The sequence below is a fragment of the Nothobranchius furzeri genome, chromosome 17, assembly GCF_043380555.1.
Source record: "Nothobranchius furzeri strain GRZ-AD chromosome 17, NfurGRZ-RIMD1, whole genome shotgun sequence".
NCBI lineage: Eukaryota > Metazoa > Chordata > Actinopteri > Cyprinodontiformes > Nothobranchiidae > Nothobranchius > Nothobranchius furzeri.
The window spans coordinates 27,775,438-27,781,437 of record NC_091757.1 but is presented as its reverse complement, the minus strand read 5'-3'; positions in this window follow the sequence as shown (position 1 = coordinate 27,781,437).

Below are 6,000 nucleotides of genomic sequence, written 5' to 3'. Positions count from 1 at the left end.
GCCACTAAGTTTCGTGCCGATCCATTTAGCCGGTTCAGCAGTATAATTTCTTCCCAGTTATAGCGCCCCCTATTGTTTAATCAAGTTGAAAACCAGGACATACACTTGAATTGACCTTACGTATGACTGTTATGAACAGCTTTGAAAAATGTCAAAATCTCTTGAAGTTACGCTAAAAAAAACTTTTTCATTCCCAAAAAATTATTTTAAAAAATCATATTTAAAAAAATAAGCAAATTATCGAAAATCCCTTCACATCTTTTGGTCAGCCGCTCCTCCTCTCTTGTCAGGGAAAGTTTTGATGTGATTGAGTTTGACGGCCGGGAGGAGTTAACGAAAGTACGTTGGACTTACTATGCAAATTTCTACTAATTTGCATAAGTTTAAAACATTTTTTAAATTACTCATCTAAATTTGACTGACTCAAAGAACACATTGGAATAGATCATTTGTTTTTTTACAAAAGAAATGGGGAGAAACATGCCAAAAATATTTTTGGGGTACCAGAGCGCCACCTATTGGACAAAATTCAAAAAATTTTCTGTGATTGTAGATGTCACGATGACTGATATGAATTGTAATTTTCTGTATAGAATATGTATTTTTCATGAGTAAAAGGGCGAAAATTTTTAAAGCCTATAAGCCACGCCCACTTTTTAATCATTTTCAAAATGTAGCTTAAGGGTCCGACGATTAACATATGTGCCAAGTTCTGTGGAAATCCATCAAGCCGTTTAGCTGAAACAAACTTTTTGACTCTTTAGCGCCCCCTATTGGTGAATCCAAACAAAATGGGGTAGATAGGACTTACCGCTCATACTTTGTAAGGTTCTAGAGTCTCATCAATTTATTTTGAGAAATGGTGAAGATATCATCAATTAACACATGTGCTAGCTAGCGCACTGATTTTGACATGGTGTCATTAGCCCAATTTTCAATATTTCTGCATTTTTCTTCATCACAACAACTTAGCCTAGTCCATAGATCACATGTACGAAGTTTGAAGTTGATTCGACGAAAAATGTCGAATAGGTGATTAAAACTAAGTTTTGCATTTTTTGCGATCTAGCAAAAAATCTAGTTAGGCGGAAATGGGCGTGGCCAATACAAAAAAGATGGAGAATCAATCAAGGATCATGTGCATATAAAGTTTTTGACTGTAGGACCTACGGTTTGGGAGCTAGTAGCTGAAACGTGTTGACCTCTGCAATAGCGCCACCTAGGTGACCCGGGGTCCAAATTTTCGAATCTGAGTAGCGGTCAGGATTTTCTATCAGACTGCCTTGTCAGATTTTTCCTTGCAATTTCAGGCTCTTGCGCCCATACAGACACAGCGGAGAAGAATAATAATAATAAATAATAAATAATAAATAATGAAAAATCCGTAGAAAAACAATAGGGTTCCCTGCCCTTTGGGCTTGGAACCCTAACTAGAACTGCAAGCAGTTATCAACGGGTTCCAAGCCACCAGCGCCAGTCGCCCACCCGCCCCGCCCTCAACTTCGCCAGTCCTCACGCGGTGCCGCCCCAAAAACACGTTCTCCCGCCGGCGTCCCGTCAGCTCACTTCAACCGGAGCAATGAAAGTAACACTCAGGATACGTCATCAAACCTCTAAAGCCTATACACATATCTTTCAGAGGCATGGCTGACTTCTCAATGGTGATTACAATGGAATTCCACTGTTTCCTTATTAAAGAACGTGAAGATTTAATGAGTGAGATTATCAAACAATAATCTATACATCAACAGAATATCACAAATAACATAAATACTTGATAATGTCTTTAGATTTAAAAGATTTTCAACAAAAACTATGAGTTTCATTTTGTGACTTACTGACCAAATGTTTTAAAAAATCATGAAAAATACATAAATCATCATAAAATTACCAAAATATTCTCACATGGCAGTGTTAACATGCTGAATAATATGATGTTGTTTTTAAATCAGTAGACTCAAAGCTTTTTTGAAGAAAAATCGGTAAATATAACTGTAAGGCTCACAGTCAAAATTAAAATATTCATAAAAAAATAATGCTACTTTCTAAAATTAATAGAAAAATCTCAGATCACCATAGGCACATGTGGAATGTTATAAATGTTTTTTATTTACTTTGTACCTAAGAAAAACTTTCTAACAAAAAATAGTTACTTTTTGTCCAACTATACAAAAAACTGGCAAAAAGTAAAAAATTCATTAAAAATCAATGCTTTTGTACAAAAATCTCAAAATATTCCCAGATTTTCTCTGTGATGTGTCTATTGTGCTCATATTTTTGTAAAGATCATAATTGTTAAACTTCTCTTACAATAAAATAATATTTGCATTAGTGGCTTTAGACAAAAATATGTCCTATAATTAAACACAAGGGGGAGCTCAAATCCAGACGACATTTTTTTTGTTTCATAAACCACCTAAGAGTGAACTTTGTGCCAAATTACAAGAAGATTGTGAGAATAGAATTTGCGCTACAATTGCTAGCCTAAAAATGTATTTTCATAAATATAAAGCGCAAACCTCTATGTGGAGCTGCGGCTTTCGTGGCATAAGCTCTAGCCTATCCAGTTAACACAATCTGGAAATCTTAGCCTCTTACATGCAAATAATGATTTTTAGGAAATTTTTCAAATTTGACATTTTAAATGATCATAAACCACGCCCACTTTGATCAATCATTACCATATTGATAATGTAGTCTTAAGACTCTATAGTGATGACAACCACTAAGTTTCGTGCAGATCCATTTAGCCGGTTCAGCAGTATAATTTCGTCCCAGTTATAGCGCCCCCTATTGTTTAATCAAGGTGAAAATCAAGACATACACTTGAATTGACCTTAGGTTTGACTGTTATGAACAGTTTTGAAAAATGTCCAAATATTTTGAAGTTATGCTAAAAAAACTTTTTCATTCCCCAAAAAATATTTCAAAAATTCATATTTAAAAAAGTAAGCAAATTATCCAAAATCCCTTCAGATCGTTTGGTCAGCCGCTCTTCCTCTCTTGTCAGGCAAAGTTGTGATGTGATTGGGTTTGACGGCCGGGAGGAGTTAACGAAAGTACGTTTGACTTACTATGCAAATTTCTACTAATTAGCATAAGTTTAAAACATTTTTAAAATACTCATCTTAATTTGACTGAGGCAATGAACATACTGGATGAGACCATTTGCTTGTTTACTAAAATATTGAGGAGAAAAATGCCAAAAACATTTTTGGGGTACAACAGCGCCAACTATTGGACAAACTTCAAACTTTTTTCTGTGATTGTAGATGTCACTATGACTGATATAATTTGTAACTTTCTGTATAGAATATGTATTTTTCATCAGTTAAAGGGCAAAAAATTTTAAAGCCTATAAGCCACGCCCACTTTTTAATCATTTTCAAAATATAGCTTAAGGGTCCAATGATTAACATATGTGCCAAGTTCTGTGGAAATCCATCAAGCCGTTTAGCTCAAACTAACTTTTTGACTCTTTAGCGCCCCCTTTTGGTGAATCCAAACAAAATGGGGAAGGTAGGGCTTACCGCTCATACTTCATAAGGGTCTAGAGTCTCATCACTTTATCTTGAGATATGGTGAAGATATCATCAATTAGCACATGTGCTAGCTAGCGCACTGATTTTGACATGGTGTCATTAGCCCAATTTTCAATATTTCTGCGTTTTTCTGCATCACAACAACTTATCTTAGTCCATAGATCATATGTACGAAGTTTGAAGTTGATTCGACGAAAAATGACGAATAGGTGATTAAAAGTAAGTTTTGCATTTTTTGCGATCTAGCAAAAAATCTAGTTAGGCGGAAATGGGCGTGGCCAATACAAAAAAGATGGGGAACCATCCAAGGATCATGTACATATAAAGTTTTTGACTGTAGGACCTACGGTTTGGGAGCTAGTAGCTGAAACGTGTTGACCTCCGCAATAGCGCCACCTAGGTGACGCGGGGTCCAAATTTTCGAATCTGAGTAGCGGTCAGGATTTTCTATCAGACTGCCATGTCAGATTTTCCCTGGCAATTTCAGGCTCTTGCGCCCATATAGTTTTACCGGAGAAGAATAATAATAAACTAGAACTGCAAGCAGTTATCAACGGGTTCCAAGCCCCCAGCGCCAGTCGCCCACCCGCCCCGCCCTCAACTTCGCCAGTCCTCACGCGGTCCCGCCCCAAAAACACGTTCTCCCGCCGGCGTCCCGTCAGCTCACTTCAACCGGCGCAACGAAAGTAACACTCGGGATACGTCATTAAACCTGCAAAGCCTATACACATATCTTTCAGAGGCATGGCTGACTTCTCAACCGTGATTACAATGGAATTCCACTGTTTCCTTATTAAAGAACGTGAAGATTTAATGAGTGAGATTATCAAACAATGATCTATACATCAACAGAATATTACAAATAACATAAATACTTGATAATGTCTTTAGATTTAAAAGATTTTCAACAAAAACTACGAGTTTCATTTTGTGACTTACTGACCAAATGTTTTAAAAAATCATGAAAAATACATAAATCATCATAAAATTACCAAAATATTCTCACATGGCAGTGTTAAGATGCGGAATAATATGATGTTGTTTTTAAATCAGTAGACTCAAAGCTTTTTTGAAGAAAAATTGGGAAATATAACTATAAAGGTCACAACAAAAATTCAAATATTCATAAAAAAATAGTGCTACTTTCTAAAATTAGGAGAAAAATCTCAGATCACCATAGGTACATGTGGAATGTTGTAAATGGCTTATATTTACTGTATACCTAAAAAAAACTTTCTAACAAAAATTAATTACGTTGTTGTCCAACTATACAGAAAAACTGGTAAAAAGTTAAAAATTCATTAAAAATCTATGCTTTTGTACAGAAATCTCAAAATATTCCCAGGTTGCCTCTGTGATGTGAGAATTCTTCTTATATTTTTGTTGGGGTCATAAATGTAAAACTGTACTTACAATAAAATAATATTTGCATTAGTGGCTGTAGACAAAAATATGTCCTACAATTAAACACAAGGGGGAGCTCAAATCAATACGACATTTTTTTTCTTTCATAAACCACCTAAGAGTGAACTTTGTGGCAAATTACAAGAAGATTGTGAGAACAGAATTTGCGCTACAATTGCTAGCCTAAAAATGTATTTTCGTAAATATAAAGCGCAAACCTCTTCATGGAGCTGCGGCTTTCGTGACATAAGCTCTAGCCAATCCAGTTGACACAATCTGGAAATCTTAGCCTCTTACATGCAAATTGTGATTTTTAGGGAATTTTTCAAATTTGAAATTTTAAATGATCATAAACCACGCCCACTTTGATCAATCATTACCATATTGATAATGTAGTCTTAAGACTCTATAGTGATGACAACCACTAAGTTTCGTGCAGATCCATTTAGCTGGTTCAGCAATATAATTTCTTCCCAGTTATAGCGCCCCCTATTGTTTAATCAAGGTGAAAACCAGGACATACACTTGAATTGACCTTAGGTATGATTGTTATGAACAGCTTTGAAAAATGTCAAAGTCTTTTGAAGTTACGCTAAAAAAACTTTTTCATTCCCAAAAAATTATTTTAAAAAATCATATTAAAAAAAATAAGCAAATTATCCAAAATCCCTTCACATCTTTTGGTCAGCCGCTCCTCCTCTCTTGTCAGGGAAAGTTGTGATGTGATTGAGTTTGACGGCCGGGAGGAGTTAACGAAAGTACGTTGGACTTACTATGCAAATTTCTACTAATTTGCATAAGTTTAAAACATTTGTTAAAATACTCATCTAAATTTGACTGACTCACTGAACACACTGGATGAGATCATTTGTTTTTTTACGAAAGAAATGGGGAGAACCATGCCAAAAATATTTTTGGGGTACCACAGCGCCACCTATTGGACAAAATTCAAAAAATTTTCTGTGATTGTAGATGTCACTATGACTGATAAGAATTGTAATTTTCTGTTTAGAATATATATTTTTCATGAGTAAAAGGGCGAAAAATTTTAAAG